Source organism: Lissotriton helveticus, chromosome 3_1, assembly GCF_964261635.1.
Source record: "Lissotriton helveticus chromosome 3_1, aLisHel1.1, whole genome shotgun sequence".
Lineage (NCBI taxonomy): Eukaryota > Metazoa > Chordata > Amphibia > Caudata > Salamandridae > Lissotriton > Lissotriton helveticus.
The window spans coordinates 1,717,550,962-1,717,570,482 of record NC_136061.1 but is presented as its reverse complement, the minus strand read 5'-3'; the positions used below and the strand labels follow the sequence as shown (position 1 = coordinate 1,717,570,482).

At 42.1% G+C, this 19,521-nt stretch overlaps 1 long non-coding RNA gene across 3 annotated transcripts in view; it reads left to right on the top strand.

Moving 5' to 3' along the window:
• Positions 1-19,521, top strand: part of LOC144825107 (uncharacterized) — a 572,034-nt gene that overhangs the window by 306,844 nt on the left and 245,669 nt on the right. For all 3 annotated transcript variants that reach the window (XR_013609272.1, XR_013609274.1, XR_013609273.1), the window contains exons 2-3: positions 14,634-14,750; positions 15,599-15,824. This is a non-coding gene — a long non-coding RNA (uncharacterized LOC144825107). The remainder of the gene's footprint in view (positions 1-14,633; positions 14,751-15,598; positions 15,825-19,521) is intronic.

Sequence of the window (19,521 nt, the reverse complement as noted above, 5' to 3'; positions counted from 1 at the left end):
CTTGGATCTTGAAAATTTATCAAAATACAGTCCCCCCCCCCAGGTTTTTAGTGGTAGAGCCTATCCAATCTATTCGCCTCACTCCCAGAATGAGACCATCTACGTCCCCAGGCAGCGGCCGATTCACCCTTAACCAGTGCATGGCTTTGTTCTTAAGCGTCTGGAAGGATTCTCTCTGTCCAGATGTAAGTGGTGGGACATTAATCAGGACCGCTGCATAGGGGAAGGAGTCAGGGGTGAGGTTCATAGGGGGTGTCTTATGTGGGGGCTTTTTCAAGGGTGGTGGGGGCGGTCTGGGAACAGGCGGGACAGGGCGGGGTAACGATTTGGTCGTTATTAACTGGTTTACAGTTCCTGGGGCAGATGATACAGCAATACCCTTTTTGGTACCCTCCGATCCTCCTCCCTCTACAGTACCCAGTCGGATACTACTAGGTACTGGCTGTTGCAAAACAGATTGGCCCGTTGAAGCAATGATGGGTGCATTTGCAGCAATACCTAGTGGTGCTGGATTAAGCGACTTCGAGGGTCTCTTTGCCAATCCACCACTAGTTATTACAGACAGAGCAGAGTTTGGAGGTTCCCTTTGGCCCTTAGCATGTGATGGGGCTTCAGCAATGATCTTACAGCTGTTATTGCCCTCCTGCCTTAATTGTGTTTTTAATAGTGTCTTAGTCGAAAAGAAATTGTCAAGAGTAGCCTGCTCGAAGTGGTTTAAACGGTCAGCAAGCTTTGTGATGCGTTCTTCTAGTGGAAGCAATAGGGACCGTAATAGCCGTTCTACTTCAGGAAGCAAGCTAGTCAACCACGGCTGTGTGTCAGCTGTTACAGCTGTTACCATCTCTGTGTCTGTAGGGGTGGGTAAACTAGGATCTATGTTGCCAGAAGGTGTAGTTACCCCCTCTAGCGCGGGTACCCCCCCTCGACTCTCTACAGTAGCTGTCTTGCTAAGATACATACTTTTGTTAACTTTCCTGAGTTTATAGGGTGGCTTAGGGGGAAGGCTTTTCCTAGGTGTATGGTTACTTTTCCTTTTAAGACCCGGCTTTAAGTTGGTCAGTGGAACACCTACCACAGATAGGGGGATTGGGGTTGTGATAGGACTTCCGCTTGCACGGGAGACGGACGAATCACCCACACTACCCTGGTTGTCCCCATTCGTGCTTGCGTCTTGACCCAGGTTACAGAAATCAGGTAGTTGGAGTGAGGACAATGGTGTTACTAAAGCGGGATAAATTTGGCCAGAGCGCTTGTCCCCCGAATTCTTTAACAGTTCAATTGATAGTCTGCGCTCTGCGCGCCTCTCAGCCAACGATAGCTCTTTGTCAATAGGGTTAGCGGGGCGATTGAAAAACTTGTCCAAGGGACCAACCACAGATAGGCCAACATCAGCCGTTGGGGACCGCAGGACTGGACCATTGGAGTGGTCCGGCATGTTGGGACGTTAAAAGCCCGCTTGACTGTTCACTAGTAGATTTATGCAAAGATCAGCGGAGTGGCCCAGCCCGGCCTCCAGCGGCCCCGGACGGCCACAGACGGTCCCGCCCTTGTCCCGGGCTTCTCCCGGGCACGCTCCCGCGCAGCGGCCCGTTGATCTCCTTTTAAGGTAGAGAGGGAGAGATTATGGACAGGGGGCGGGGCCAGCAGGGAGAGCAGCCCAGGTGTGGCGAGGGCTCGCAGGGACTCCTGGAAGGTTGAGTCCCTGCTCCCTAGCTCGCAGCCCTGCCGTCAGCTCCACACGCCCCGGGGTCACAGCTCCTCTCCTGGTGTTACACGCACTTAAAATGCGGCGCTGCGGGACCCGCGAAGCGGGTCCGGCGAGGTTAGTTCCACAGCAGAGTCCCAAGCACAAGGTGAGAGGTCTTTAGGGATTGTAGCAAAAACCGGCAAAAGGGTCCCACCAGAGCAGGCAGCACACCCGCTTTTCACTCCGTGGGCGGGGGGCGGGGCCAGCAGGGAGAGCAGCCCAGGTGTGGCGAGGGCTCGCAGGGACTCCTGGAAGGTTGAGTCCCTGCTCCCTAGCTCGCAGCCCTGCCGTCAGCTCCACACGCCCCGGGGTCACAGCTCCTCTCCTGGTGTTACACGCACTTAAAATGCGGCGCTGCGGGACCCGCGAAGCGGGTCCGGCGAGGTTAGTTCCACAGCAGAGTCCCAAGCACAAGGTGAGAGGTCTTTAGGGATTATAGCAAAAACCGGCAAAAGGGTCCCACCAGAGCAGGCAGCACACCCGCTTTTCACTCCGTGGGCGGGGGGCGGGGCCAGCAGGGAGAGCAGCCCAGGTGTGGCGAGGGCTCGCAGGGACTCCTGGAAGGTTGAGTCCCTGCTCCCTAGCTCGCAGCCCTGCCATCAGCTCCACACGCCCCGGGGTCACAGCTCCTCTCCTGGTGTTACACGCACTTAAAATGCGGCGCTGCGGGACCCGCGAAGCGGGTCCGGCGAGGTTAGTTCCACAGCAGAGTCCCAAGCACAAGGTGAGATGTCTTTAGGGATTGTAGCAAAAACCGGCAAAAGATTTATTTGCAATTACCTTTTTTCATACTAATAGTAAAGAAGCGATATTGGATATAATATGAAACTACAAGAAAATGCATTCATTTAATTGTTTTCCAACAATGTTTAATTCATGTTCTAAAATGGAAAGCCACTACAAGATCTAGTGGCGCATACATTAAAAATGCATATGTTTAGCAGCAAATTAATGTTGATGACTATGTTAAATAAATGTTCAACTTTCAAATAACATTATTATTCTGTTTATTTTAGTGAAGGATATAAAGAAATCACATCAACCTCTTCAATCAATACTCAGTTGTAGTGAGAGAAATTAGGATATTTTAAAAACGATAAACTAGTATTTTTAATTCAGCGTTTGTAAGTCATTCAACACTACAGCATCATCAATAAAACATTCAGAATTTTTTCCCGATTCCACTATATTGTATGGATTGCAAAAATTGAATTCATTTCATTCCCCGTTGCAGAAGTGGACAAGAGCACCTGTTTATATTAAAAAAACAATTACTAAACAACAGTACAATTGTGAAATTCCTCAAAGTAGAGAATTTATGGCAATGGCTAGCTGCAGTGGACATCCTTCACTCGAATGCAAACACATTGACATGGTCAAAAACACTAATCCATTCCAATTCGCAAATGAACTTCAAGATTCATGACTGAAGCAAATCCTACAGACAAACAACACAAGGAAGAAATGCTGAGAAATAATTGCAGGTGTTTGTGCAGTATATCTGGTATTTCTTTCCGAACATGCTTTTTCTGGAAGATCCTATTTATTTTTTGCATACACTGGCAAACAGCAGTAATGGTATCTTTCCCTAAGGACACATGTTACTTTTGATACAAAATCAGGACAATGACAGTGCCAATGTGAGGTCAGCCACAAATCCTGCATATGCATTCGCAGATATCTTGCAATGTGTTGGCTATTCCAAGACGTCAGAATTGTTAGTAAAGAAAGTTTTATAACCAGGGATAATACAATATATCGAATGATGACAGTTTTAAAAACTTCAGTGACTCAGAGTTTGAAATGTCTCCTGCAGCACTCTTGGAAATAAGTGAGCAACCACCAAACAATTAGCATGTCAGGAAAATGGTGGTGTACATACTTGTTAATAAGTGGATTCCAGAATATATTCCTTAACTATGGACAACCTAAAAATTCCACTAAGATTTTTTCCAATGGAAACACATTGTCCCTACTGCCGTGACCCCACACCACCATCACTGCCTGGACCTAAATTAATTCCAAAATATGCTACAGTATACTGCATGAATGCAGATTCAGAAAGGTGAATTTGAAGTAACTGTGTTTGGATTATAGTCACCTTACTACCACTGCATGTTGTTTCACTGATTCGTAATATGTTGTGCTTAATTAGTCATTACTGGATTACTATTAGAAGTCTATGAAATATGCAGTTTTCGTGAGGTGCTTAGCTGTCTAAGAATCGCATACGTTAATGCACATTGTACATTCATCAATATAATAAACAAATGTATTTTTGTTGCTACCTTAATTTTTTCTCAAAGACCAATATATGATTCCAAATGGTTAATCTTCTTCCACTACAGATTCAATGAAAAATGTTAGTGTGTTCAAACCACGTTCTCGCTCTGTTTTCATATTGGTATGTGCAAATGTTAGTTATAACTCTTTAATTGTATGCAGTGTGTGAATTACATCATAATTGTTGCCAATGTCACAACTTCCCTTTGAGAACATTTTTGCATACCTTTAACATTACATGCTCTTGGTGTAATTTTACTTGTAGTTAAGGTCATTTACAAGTAGTTTGAAAATAACAAACATACGATTATAACCATAAAGGCATGCAGTTGCATGCCTAAGGTCAACTTGTGTTCCCATTACCTTTGTGATTTGTACCTTAAACAGTCTATAGAAGTTTTAGAAGGTTTGAGTTATCATTTTCTGGCCTTTTGGCATGTGGAATATAACACATTTACATTGTTTTAACAAACCTAGGGGTCTATTTGGATGGCGAGCCGCCCGCCACCCTAGCGGTGCTGGGACCAGTGGTGCGGTGGTCCCGCACCGCCAATTAGGATGCCACGGTGACGGTGGCTCCCTCATATATTACATTGAGGCAGGCGGTGCTGTAAGCAGCACCCGTCACAATGCAATATATGCTTGTTGTGCATTGGCATGCACAACGTGACAGGCACAGCGCGGTGCCTGCTACCTTGTGCGTGCCAATGTTTGGGGGTACCATGTGTACCCCCAAGTGCTGCCCCCTACCCCCTTGGGGGCTCACAACGGGCCCCAATGAAACCTCTGCATGCCTTTCCATGGCGGAGTCTCCCCCATGGAAAGGCATTGAAAATGCCACATCATAATATGAATGTTATGCACCATGTTATGGGCCTTTTCCGCCCGGTAGGCAATCGGGACGATTGCCATCCGGCGGAAAACTGGCAGACTGTCTTTCCGTCTGCCGCATTAACCCCCGCCATGCTAATGTGGCGGGGGTAAAAGGCCATCCGGCAGGGTGATTTAGCGGGCGGATGGCGATCTGCCCGCCATCTTAATAGACCACCTAGTGTTTTTGTACATATAAATAATGGGTATATTATATGTATTTTATAAAGCTTTTTTTTTTTCTTTCATGCTTCTAATGAGATGCACTCTACTGGGGCATATTTACCTCAAAAGTAACTGTTACTATGCAGTAAATCTAGTGATGGTGGACTTTTTGAAAGTGGTAGCGCTGATAAGTGGTATGAGGTCATTAAACTCAAAGGTTATTTAGAAAAACCATTCTGGTGAGCAAATATGTCTAAAAATTATCAAATGCCCAGCAGTAGGAGAATGTGGTAAGGCTTTCACATCCATCATTGGAAAATGATGGCCCTGTTGTGTATCTTTAGGCACAATTTCCACAATATATTAGTAAGTCACATAGCTATTGTATGGTATCTTATGATTATTTGTAGTGAGTACATTAAACATCAACATGGTGTAGTGGTGAAATGTAGACACCCAAAAGGCTAATGGAAAGTCAACTCAGATGGTTGGGAAAACTTCTATGGATTTATTTGAAAGATACACATGTTTCAGTAAAAGGACTAACATAGATTCAACCAGACAATTATCAGATCTTGAATAACCTTTTGATAAAAAATTGAGTGATTTTGTTTCCCAGACATTAGTTCCATCTTTCAATTTGTACAACTGGACAACAAACAATGTTAACATTTCCTATTTTGAAAGCACAGCAAAATAGTGTGAGATATTGTTGTTCCAAGATCAATTTTTAATAGAACATGTAACGCCTTATTGTTGCCACTATAAAAATTATAGTTTCATTAAAAATGGGATGGGTTTCTGTCTTGCCAAAAGCCACCCTTAACTTGGTGTAAGAAATCCCAGACCCATAAAGTTATGGTATGTGATAGTTGTATGGAAGGTCTTTTCATTGAATTTGCCCCATCTAAAGATAAGAGTAAGGGTTGTAATATGATTTGCTTATCTTATAGAACAGTTTTTTTCTAAGCACTGTAATCCTGAAAACTACTAATAGCAATTCAGGCTGATCAAACTGTATGAACTAAAGAGATACCCTTTTTTGGTGGTGTGCACAATGCCAATGTTGTGGATCAACAACTAGTGGGATTAAAATACTAAAGGATAAGTGTACTCATAAGCCACATCGCAAACCACACTATACCCCTCACAGCAAGAAAGATGAGTTCCACAAATAAAACTCGTCTTCAATAAATTAGCAACAATAGGATAACATTATATGGTACACCATGAACTACCACATAAATAGCAAGAGTGTTCCCACATCAAATTATTTCAAACTAATAATACGTAGGAGTAGCAATAATTGATGTTATATAGGAGAAATGCATTTGAAAGAATGAAAATGTTGCAATCCCTGAGTAGGAAGTGTTGGTTAAGTGTATAAGTAATGCAAGTTTTTCTACTATTTCAGTATTGCCCTTTGCTTTGTGTAGAATATGGGCCTTCTTTGCACTTGCATCACTTCTTAAATGTTTAAAAATCTGTGTGAATGTTTAACAGTAAGTGGTCTTGTTTTTATCATATATTTGTCTACAGGGAAACCTTCAACACAATCTTTTATCTCCCATTCATCCTCTATTGGCTTCCCACAACGGGGTCACTAAGGGCAAACTACAAAAGATCACTTTGTTGCAGGCTCGTAAATGGAAACATGTTAGACTAATTAATAGCAGTTCCTAAAAGGTGTTCATTGTAATTTGGAAGTGGTGCAGCACCTGCAGATCTCCTAGGGCCAGCGCCACGGAGTAATTATGACACAGTGCCGTGCAATTACAAGTTAAAACCCAGGGAATATGGAATTACAGTGTGAGACCAGTTTTGTCGATTAGTAATCCCACCCATAATTCCAAATTCCATGGGGGTTAATACATACATAAACCCCTACTAGTAGCAGGAAGTAAACAAATGCAGAAGCAAGTTGATAAGATGGAGGGCACAGGGGAGAGTGGGAGATTAGGGGAGGCAAGTGTAAGGTTATTTCTGGCAGGGGAGCCTTGTCTTGTAATATTTACATCATTTATATAGCACTTACTACTCCTATGTGTGGTGCTGAATTGCTTACCTACATGGGTAGCATACTAGGGTGTGTAATTGGAAGTGTGTTGTTTTTGTTTTGATCCAGTGTGGGAAGTCTTTTCGTGTAATTCTCAATGACTACTGGGTTGCATTTATAGTGTTATGGCATGCAGCATTTAGCAGTATGATGCATGAAGAAATGTGAGAGAGTGACACACAGTTTACGGTTTTCAGTAAAGTGACAGGTTTAAACATCACTGCAGGGCCCTTTCTGTTATTTATTCTGTTCATTGTCCACTTAACTGTTTAGTGCACAGGAATATCCATCTTGAAATATATTGTGTAAAGTATACTGTCCTGAGCAGGTATATGTTAAAGGAGAAATTTGTGGAGATCTGCTGTGATGGACTTGATGTAATATCATCATATATCTGATTGTCATTGTGAGATGTCAACAAGCTGATGTATATAAATTATGTATTCAGCACAAAGCCATAAAAGTACTTAAAAACATTTAATTTAGTTAAATCAATCAGTGCTTTACATAAATAAGTAGACTAAAAAGATCATACCAGCATGAGCAGCAAAATTACATACAAAATATATGTGCAAATCTAGCTACAATAGGACCAGGATCACTAGACTGCAAATATTTAGACCTTATTCTCCACATACAGAACAGAAATCGTGAGACTGTAAACACTATGGATTGCCTTGTATCGGCTCTCAATATCCTAATTGCTATTCTGTAATCTCGTAAGCCCAAAAGTACACAAATTTGAAGTATCCTTTTTTCCAGATATAGTTTGTGAGCTGGGAAAAAGAGCAGAACATGTTTGATGGTCTTGTTGAATCCAGCACAAAGAGGGCAAGTTCCCTAGAAGCTTGCAGCCATTAAGAACAAAAAGGAGGAGTCTCATAACAAAATTTCAAATATAATGAGTTAGCTAAAAGGAGCTCAACATCATCGAAGAAGGGTTCCAATGTAAAATCAAATTTAAAAACAAGGAATACAGAAGCTAGAGACCGTGTTGTTGCTGGCCCAATATAAGTAGATGTCTTATACTGCTAATAAAAGCTCTTTATGGCAGCTTTAATTATCCCACTATGGTTTGCTGGAGTAGTCCATAGATTTGCCCAGCCTAGTTGAGTAAAGGATTGCTGGATATATCTAACCCATTGAAGTTTTAGGAGATCATCCTCTAGACCTTGCTGATAGACTTAATGCTCTGGTGTCACCCAAATTCTGCACCTATACAATATGGGTATAAGCCCTGTTTTTGAGGTAAGCACTCTCAGTCCTAGGTCTAAGCGCAAGGGAATGAGCGGGGTGCTAATAGGAAGGTTGGTCAGTGAACGCATAAAACAATTTTCAACACTATCCAACGAGCTACAATCTTTGTTGCCCCAGAGTTCCACACCATACGATGCAGCCCCAATATCTTGCATGTTATAAATTTGAAGCAGTTGTAGTATGTAGCCAGTTTGACCCGCAGGGGTGTCCAATATTAAAATCCTATGTAGGCCCATGCCATGTGGCAGATCTCTTTAGTTATTCCATGCCTGTTCAGTAGGTAATGGGAGCTTAATTGCTGTGAACTCGTGCAGTAATAGGTGCGGGACATGACCCTTGACAGTTTTATTTTATTTGAGTGTAAGAGTGTCAAGCAATAAAAGGAAATTTTTATACAGCCTGTATGACCTACAATTGACTGACTAGACCGCTGAGTGTTATGATATTAGTATTATTGCAGGTTGTATTGTAACTGAATATTCGAGGCATGTATGCTGTAGATACACATGCTGTGCATACTCCTGCCATCTAGTGTTGGGTCCGGATGTTTGCAAGTTATTTTTGTCTTCAAAGAAGTCTTTCCAGTCACGAGGTACAGTGACTCCTCCTTTTGGTGATAGTGCGCATAGTCATCGACTCCATTGTTAGATTGTTTTTTCCGCCATCAGGTTCGGACGTGTTTTGCTGCGCTCCGAATCAGAATCGTTTCTCGGGTTCCCCTCGGTGCGCAATCCACTCTACCTTCGACGTATTGTTTCTAAAGCGTTTCCCACTACTCTGCGTTTCGATTCGGTCATCGAAATCTCCATTTCTGTACGGAAAGTATCATGGGTGACCTTCAGGCCTAACCTTATCGGTCCGGCTCTTCGTCGATGGACCGGACTCCATTTAAATTCTGACCTCGGTACCAAGCCAAGTACCAGCGTATCGACTTATACCAGGTGTGTAACTTGTGCTGGTCTGCAGAGCACACAGAACAAGACTGTGACACAAGAGATTCTTTCCACAATTGTCATGCTCGATGCTGGGAAATGCAGCTCCAGCATATCAACGACATGCCGGATATCTTTGTTGAAGACTCCGAGCAGGAGAACCCCGAACCCGCAGCGGCCAAGGAAGAACAGGCCTTCGCTGTGTCAGACTCCGATTTGGAGATAGATCTCAACATCGACAATGTGCTCCAGGGACAGGGTGAGTACAGAAGAGCCTTTGTCCCGTCCACCCATCCCAAAAAAATCCAAGGCTTCAGAATCACCTCTGCCTTCTGGCCAAGGTCGGCACCAAGACAATGTTTCTGAAGCTCTACCTCCCAACTCAGCACCGAAACATACTGTCAAGCCTTCTGACTCAACACCAAGCTGGCCCAAATTCACTTTGGAGGCCAAAACGTTCTGATTCCAAGCACAAAGTCTGTTCGGAGCCGAAACCTTCAACACCGAAATGCAGCAAACAACCTTTGGAGCCGAAATCTTCTGCAACGAAAGGTCAGTCCATCTCGGCTCCAAAACCGAAAACTAAAGAAGTTCTTCAGCATGTTCGGACCCGAAAATAGACACTGTACCACCCAAACCAGGTCCTAAGCGAAATAAACTATATTAATCCTGACACAGGACATATTCACGCCAAGACGCATTCAAGCACAAGCTTCATGATGATGATAATCATTATAAAATCCCTTTGAAAAAGAAGTGTTGTTACTAGCCTCTTCCATCCAGTACCATCATCTCCTCCTCCTCCCTCCTCCCCAACTTTGCATCCTTTACATATTACACCTCATCACTCTCCATTATCTTTGTTTCTACAGTTTCAACCCAATCAAACATTACCAGCCAGAGTTTTCATGCAACTGCTGGGAATGATGGCATCTTGCATCGCAATACTGCTTCATGCAAGGCTTCACATGCGTCCCCTACGAGAATGTCTAGCAAGTCAGTGGAATCAACCACAGGGTCAATTAAACGATCTAGTGTTGGTAGGCGGCTGCACCCATCGCTCTCTGCAATGGTGGAACCCAAAACACTTTTCAAAAGGGTGGCTCTTCATAGACCCTATTCCTCAGATTCCACAGACTGTGCTAACAGCAGACGCATCATCTCTCACCAGTTGGGGTGCCCACCTCCAACATTACAGAATCCAAGGTCTGTGGAGTGACAAACACAAAAGTTTTCACATCAACTACCTAGAACTTCTGGCGGTGTTCCTAGCACTCAAAGTTTTTCAGACTCACTTTATAAGCAAAGCTGTCCTAGTCCACATAGTCAGAATGACAGCAATGTACAAGGAGGGACGCACTCTCTCCAACTGTCATGCCTCGCACAAAACATTTGGAGCTGGGTATTTCATCACAACATCTATCTCCTAGCGGAACACCTTCCTGGAGTAGACAATCAGTTTGCTGACCTCCGCAGCAGACCGAGGCAGCAAATTCACGAGTGGGAACAGCATCCCCAAGTTCTTCTTCCCCACTTCCTACACTGGTGATTTCCACAAATAGATCTGTTCACTACAGTAGACAACACAAAATGCCCAAACTTGGCACCCAGGTTCCCACACCATCTATCCAAAGGCTATGCCCTATGGGTGAATTGGTCAGGGATATTTGCATAGCCTTTTCCGCCTCTGCCACTACTTCCATTGCTAGTTTAGAAGCTCAGGCAAGCATCCCCTACACTGATCTTAGTAGCCCCCACATGGACTTGTCAACCCTGGTACACCACCATGGTTAGAACTGTCTGTGGTTCCATATCAAAAACTACATCTCACCTCCAATCTCCTCACTCGGAGCCATGGAGAAATCAGACATCCAAATCCCAAGGAGCTCCTTAAGTCATACAAATCTACCACCACAATGTATGACTATTTTAAAACAAGCAAGAACGCCTACTACCAGAGCTTGCTAATCACAGACATTTAAAAGATTTGTTATCTATTGTAATAATATCAATCCCCTAGACGCTTCTATACAAAATATTACCTGTTACCTGTTACATTTACACCACGCAGGGTTGACTTACACATCTATTCATTTACACCTTGCAGCAGTGCCTGCCTATTTGCAAAACTGACATCATTTATGTCTTTTTGAAAATTCCCGTAATCAAAGCTTTCATGGAAGGTTTGAAAAGAGTAATTCCACCAAGAGTTTCACCCGCACCAGTGTGGAATCTTAATATTGTCCTTACAAGACTTATGGGTCCACCTTTTGAACCCTTACATAAATGTCCTCTACAGTTTATCTCATGGAAAGTTGCTTTCCTCATTACTATCACATTATTGAGGAGAGTTGGTGAGCTACAGGCTTTAGCCCTGAAAGAACCTTTCTTTCAACTCCATAACAATACAGTTGTTCTTCGTACCAATCCAAAAGCACTTTCCAAAGTAGTGTGTTTTTTCCTCAACCTGATTCAGTGGCAGAAAGATCTCTCCACACGCTAGACGGGCTTTATTGTATTACATGGAAGGGACTAAAGATTTACGCAAAACCAAACAACTATTTGTTGCATTTGCGCCACCTCACAAAGGCGACCCCATCCCTATATCAGGCATTCCAAGATGGATTGTTAAATGCATGCCAATACGTCATGCTAAAACCAAAAGAACTTTATCGATACCCCCTAGAGCGTATGCACGATATGGGCTACTAAGGCCTATTTATGCAACATTTCTCTAGCTCACATATGTAAAGCAGCTACATGGTCTACACCACACACATTTACTAAACAATACTGTGTAGATGTGTTAGCAAGACAACAAGCTAATGTAGGCCAGGCAGAGTTTAAAACACTATATCAAACAACTGCAACACCTACAGGTTAGCCAATGCTTGGGGAGGATACTGCTTTATAGTCTATGCAAAGCATGTGTATCTACAGCATACATGCCTCAAACGGATAATGGTACTTACCCAGTAAGCATCTGTTCTTGGCATGTAGAGCTATAGATTCACATGCCCCTACCCGCCTTCTCGGACACCTATAGTTGTTGCAGTTCTTCCTAGTAACATACACACATATGGCATCTCTATTCTACACTTACGTACTCCATTCTCACCCTCTTGCGGGAAAACAATCTAACAATGGAATTGATGACCATGTGCACTACCACCGAAAGGAGTCACTGTACATTGTATTCTGCAGGATTTCACAATTTGAATGACAGGTTATTTTTGACTAATTCTCAGTGTGTTCTTTTGACCTCTTCATTTTAGGTACTGTGAGTGTGTGTGTGGGGGGGGATTTGTGTGTTTGTCTGTGTGTGAGATTTTAGAATAGTTTATAAATATTTGAAGTCTTCAACAAATAAGTACCAATTCAATTTAATTTTACATTGTAATGAGTAATACTGTTTTTCAAAAGTGCTGGATGATTTGACTTTGTAACAATTTTAGTGACTGTAATATGTTTACTGAATTTCACTGGGGGCATGATTCCCATCCCCTGCCTCAGCATTTGTACTCAATTGAATTTACTACCTTGCAGATCTCTGCATATGTTTTATACATCTGCATATACGTTTTATGATCATCCTAATCATACAAATTTTGGCCTGGGTAAAATTTGCCATTCAACATGTATAAAATAATCAGACACAATTTAACCGTTCTCTTGTGTTGCCTAATACTTTGCGTGTTATAAACTTTTCCCAGAGATACAATTACAAGCCAAATATTTTAGAGGTCACTTTTATAGAAATAAATGAAAGGAAATTGATTGTGATTCTCAACTTTTAGTTCATTTTATTAAAGCAAGACTATTTAGTAAGAAAGGCATATTAAAGATATGTCAAGCCATAGATTTATATACACTGATTGTTATGTGTCATCAACAGCCTAAACATCAAAAATTACAAATCAGGAGGAAATTATTTTATCTTAAATGCAAAGGCATGTACCTTTGCTTCTTCCTTCAATCTGTTGGTGTGAATGGGCTAGATAATTACCAAGTGTTAGTTATTCTGTTTCATTTAATATTCGGGTGTGATAGTATGTTGTTACATTTAAATATGATATGAAAAATACTATCAGATGATGTTACAAATATTACCAATCCTTTATACTCCTAGAATCACACAGCAACTTGCTGATTCTTAACTACAATGAAAGACTTGATGTGGAAGAAATTTCATAGTGATACTCTTAGAAAGGCATTCTTTCATCTCTCAGCAATTACTCCTACATCTTCTATTCAATTAGATGTGGACACCACCCTGCAATTTTAGTTGGTGATGCAAACTGTAAGCTTTCAATTGATATTCCTAGTAAGTAAATATTTACTTTTCCAAAAACCATTGGAAATAGTATAAACTCTCTGCGTTTTGTTCTGCAATTTTTGTCAAATAAACTCTGTCAGTTACCTTTCTTATGCCCACTGATCATTTTGGGAGCTTGAACCAATTTGCCTATTTGTATATCATGTTTAAAAAGAATGCCACATGATTGGTATCACAAATCCACATAAATTTGCATTACAGATAATTGTGTAATCAGTGTCCTGGTCTTTCAGTCTCATGCTATGGTTTTCATTCTGCTCATTTTGCATAGTGTTCTCTTTGGGTGTTGTGCCTTCAAGTCTCCTAATCTTAGGGTTTATAAAGTTATATATAGTTTAGCCACAGTTTTGAACTTGTGTATCTCCTCTCTACATTCATAGCAATGTGCAGGGCAAGCCGGGTATACAAAAATACACTAATATCTCAAATGTATGGTTCAGAATTAAAATAAGTGTATTGCTTACAAGATCAGTACATGGATGTGACACCCCTTTAAGCAACTCGGGGTGCAAGCCGTGGCACCGGCTGTCTATATCGCACCTCTATCTTGGTGTTCAATACAATAAATTGTCGATTATCAAACAAATGTTATCTGTTTTATTATTTATTAAAGGCCAGCGTGTAATTTATATTGCAGGTCATGTATTTTTCACCCTGGCCATCACTCTGTATACATGGTCAGTTTATGAAATGTGACTTGTGTGCTTTAAAACGTATTTGTTGATCATATTTATAGAATGATTTGCAAGCCAGGTGGAAAACAGAATTGGTGTTAAAACAAGGCTTTTCACGTATCTAGAACTTTTCTTGTTTATGCAATAATTAAAATTTGCAAGGAACATTTTAATCCTCATAACCATCTGAACCATTGTCCGTGAATTAACCTAATATGCATATAATTAATTCTACACTGTAAGAGTATATATTATTCACTAAAACTAAAAATATATGAAACATTGATTATAATCTTCTATATTAATTTCCAAGTTCATCTTTTTAAAAGACCCACACTGTATGATCAAAAAGAGGAGGAAATAGAAGTAGACATTGAATATTCTTCAAAAAATATGAAGTACAGAATTATTTCAAGCAATATTTGTGAAGGTAGGTTTTTTTGTTTTTACTACGATAAGAAGTATAATTCAAATTACTGCTCAGAATTTAAAGTCATTTAGAGATAAAGGTATGAGCCCCACTAATATTTTAAATAAATGGTTAAGTGTTAGTGCACATGTCATATCACAAGAACATGCATCCTATGCATTGGGCTACATTCACTCAGGTAAATCTTCATATGAGATTCTCTGTGCACGTAACAATTATGACTATGCTGGTCCCCTGGACATGCATACGTCAACCACGGCCAGAGCTACCCCCAACCCTCCAGACACTTGCACTCCACCTTCATCGCCCTTGCTCGCACTCCCCGAATCCGCCAAAGCTGCTGTGGAGGATGCTCCTTCACTTACATTGGCACCAAGTCATGGAAAGATCTCCACCTCAGAACAGTACCCTTTCTCATTTAATTCAGAAAGGGACTCAAGACATGTCTCTTCTACTGGTTGCAGCAGGATCCCAGTGCCTTTATACCCTCATGAGTGATTATCCACACTCTACAAATCCCAATTGATTGACTGAAATGCATTATTACAAAATGTCCAGAAAATTAGGTAACAATGGCTGAAGTGTGCACATTTCAAAATTCAGTTCCAATTAGCAACACAGCAGCTAATATTTTCAGCTCTTGTACGATCTCCGGTAGAATGCATTTCATTTGTCTTTTTTATAACACTAAAATGTTGAATAAAACTATTGTTAATTTGACTTTATCTTTTGTATTGTATCAAGATAACAGCTTATTGGACTTATAACAAACTTGCAACATTATCTTCGTTTTGAATTATTGCATATAAACCTAAAATAATTTGTTTTGAATTTCACATTTGTTATAGCTTATTAATGTTTTAGGAAATGACTAGAAAAACCCTTACAGTACACAACTGGACTACTCAAACGTTGTGCCTTGGGTTGGGAGTGCAACCAGGGTGTGCCCCAAGGGGCCAAATACTGAATCGAAGAAAGGGTTGCCATTGAGGTGTAGAGAAGAAAATATTATTAAAGATGAAGACAAAACAATGGATGAAGATAAACTCCTGCTAACTCCTGGAATCATTACAGGTATCCATCTAAATGTGGTATAGACTGTTCAAAGGAAGTTGGAAAAAATGGTTAATCAAAATTGTTGATCAGGCTGTATTGTATCATAATTTACAGGACGTATTGTTTGATTGATTTTCTAATTTACTTATAAACTAGGTAATACATATTGAAATAACTGTGCTTTAGGGGGTTCTAAGAAACGTCATGATTTATTACCCATCGAAGTGGAGTATCTAAGTGAAGTATTGATCAATTTAAAGGTATGTGTCTGCAACAGTGAAGTCTAGATTGCTTTAAGGTATTTGTAAATGATCCAGGATACTTGTATCCCTACTATAATTTCCCTAGCTATTTTAAAGATGTAATTCACCTGGTTTTAATCGCAGGTTAAGTACAGTTGAGGTTTCTAGCTGCAACATCTCAGAAATGTAAAATGTAAAACTATCCCCTTATGACAGTATGGGACGTTGGGGTTATTTACTGCAAGGTAAAACCTGTCAGTAAAAACAAGAAACATTGTTATAATGCTCCCCCTGCCATTGGAGAAGACTCCCATGACCAGGGGAGCATCATATTTTTCCTTTACAAAAAATATAATTTGGGGATTTTCTTTTTGAAATAAGAAAAAAGAATTCTGTTTGCTACAGGGTTGAGTCCTTCTCACCTAGCCCTGTAGCAAACAGTAAAATGCATTGGCAGGAACCGCTGTGTGGGTGTAGCCTGCCAATGCACTTATAAATGACCGTCTGCTTGACAGTCATTCATAAATTAGGAGGGCATCTTCACCACAATGGGGACGGAATAAATTCTGTCCGCGTGGGGGGCCCACGGGTTGTCCACTCAGATATAAATCTGGGCTTTTATCTAGAGTATTACATACTTTCAATTTAAACTGCTATTTCTTAAGGTTATTGTTGCTAATTGAATTGCAGGTTTATACAAGGAGGCTAAATGACAAATGACAGGGATGTTCTGTGAAATGTGTATGTAGTATATCCTAATCTGAATGTGGGGGTATTAATTAAATTCTGACATTCATTTTGAAGAGTTTTGTTCATTATCTGCATTGTGTATTATGTCTTGTCCATATTACTTGTGAGACAGGTTGCAGATGTGTTATATGAAAGAGAGCTGTGGGAAAGAGTAGCGCGATATGTGAACACTGCTGTAAAGGTCACATGCACAAGAGGATGTGGCTACCACAATAATTATACTTAATATAAATAGTACTAAATTGCCTCCACTTTAAACACGATTAAATTAGATTATCCTTTACTTAATTGACTTATTTAACTTGCCTGAAAGGCTCTACTATATGTGATAGAAAAGATAAATGGCACCTGCACTACCCATTGCGCCAGCCACAGATTGAGCCTAAAAAGCATGATTCAGGCATACCCTGTGTTCTTAGCAGCTTAAAAACCTTCTGTCACAAAACCCTTTTTGACAGGTAGGAAACCCTGCTTTTAAATATTAACCCCTGCTTTTAAATATTAATAGGTCACTTCTAGGTACATCTTGCTGCCCAAACCGTGGGGTACCAGAATTTAAAAGTGGAATATGTGTAAAATAATATTGACCGGCTCCTCCTGTGACTGATTGGCATTTGAGTCCAACATTTGAGTCCAACATTGTTTAATTTATACATCTCACCTTTGAATAAGCTGATGCAGAGAATTAGCCTTACTATGATGAAGTACTAAAATGATACACAAATTATAGTCACCTTGATAGATGTGACTATGTCTGTGATTACTTTTCATTCCTGTATGGTTTTCAGTGACCCAATTGCTCTGCAAAAATGCCTTGAAATTGAATAGGGATAAAACTGAACTTCTGATTTTCGGCCCTTTGTCAATCACTTAAACTGGAAATTGGTGGCCATAGTGTTGCAGTGAGTCAGGCAACACCACGGGGGCACCCCATGGAGGAGGAAATTAGATTGTTACCCTGATGGCGTGAGTGTGTTGATTTGGGCTGACACTTGCGCCCGACTGTAAAGAAAGATTCCACGTGGAAACAGGCATGGTTAGTAAGAAGACCACAAAAGTACATGCATGATAAATCCTGCGGCATTACGCTGGTGACGAGGAGGCTGTGCTGCCCCCGCTTGCGCCTGCACCTTCAGTCTCCTGTTTGCAGCTTGCTGTTGGCTCTGGGTGTGCACACTGCCAGTCACTGTGTGCTGCTGCCTGAATCCACTGGCTTCTGCTGGGCCCTTGGCCATCCCGCCCACCTGCTTGCAGTACTTCATGAACGCCCGGGGTGACTGCATTGCTTTGACTGCTGGCCGGCCCTGGAAAGAACACGCTGCTGACACTGGCCGCTGTCTTCGTCCCTCAGCCTGCCTAGGTTCCCTCGAGGTTGATACCCTGATGTTGTGAGCGCTTCAAAGGATGCATCTGCATGTCGAGGTGTTTCTTGGCCTAATAAGATTAGGGACCCTCTGCAAGCACCCTGGATATTGCCACCTGCGTGGGCCCCCTTTCTAGCTTTGCTCTGGCCATCAGCCTCCGGTTGTGACACCTGGCTCCGGTAGTGCCTGTCCAAGGGACCTCTGCTGTGCTCCTACCGAACCTGACCTCTGGCCATTGCTGTCTGCTGCCCCCATTAGCCCCACATGCCAGGTGCCTCCAGAATGCGCCAGGGTGCATCGCCTCCTGTTGCTGCCCATCCCTGTGCCAAGGAGGGTGATTCCTTCCACTATCTACCCCAAGCCTGACCTGCTGCAAGATGTCTTCTATCCCAGTCTAGGAGCCCTTCACCATCACAAGACCCCCACCTCGCAAGCCACCCGCTGGAAGGCATGGGTGGAAGGCCTGGAGAACTATTTTGAGTTTGTAGGGATATCTACAGACAGTAAATGGGTCATGATTCTCCACCTGGATGTCCCTGACTTCCACAGAAACTCAAAAACAGTTGTTGAAGCTGGGTCCCCATGCAACTACACCACCCTGAAAAATGCTATCACAGCGCACTTTGAGCAGTATGCACATCCTGACTATGAACGATTTCTGCTTTGCGAAGCTCAGCAGAAGCTGGATGAGTCTGTGAACAAATTCTTCAACTGCCTAAAAGAACTTGCAAGCAGGTGCACACTCTTGGACGAGGCTGACAAACTGAGAGAACAGTTCATTCAAGGTTGCGCCTCTTCCAAGCTCTGTGAAAGGGTCTTGCAAGAACCTAGATTGTCCATGTGCAACATTCTATCCCTGGGATACTCCAAAGAGCTCTTGAAAGCCCAGGCTGCCCATATGGAGCTGAGCCAAACTGCAGCCATAAAAAAGAACCTATAAATGCTATTTGCAAGAATGCATGCAAGCTGAATCTGGGCACCTCCAAATCTGAAGCACCTGGCCACACGTGTCGGTGGTGTGGTGGATGCTACCCTCACTCTGGTGAGTGTCCTGCTAAGGGGAAATCCTGTAGCACCTGCGACAAACTCAACCACTTTTCTAAAGTGTGCCTTTCCCCCCAAGAAGCGACGCTATCCACCACGAAAAAAACAGTCGGTGCCATGGAATCTCACCCTGCTGTACCAGCTGGCAGCGACATGAATGATGACGAGGACGCTGAAGATGTCCATGGGGTCAGAGCCATTGACCCTCTCTGCAGAGTGTGCGAGTCGACGCCTATGTGTCAAATGGACCAAGCAGGGTCAAGACTGATTTGCATACAGCTGGTTTCAAACTGGTATGACCTGGGGAGCAAAATA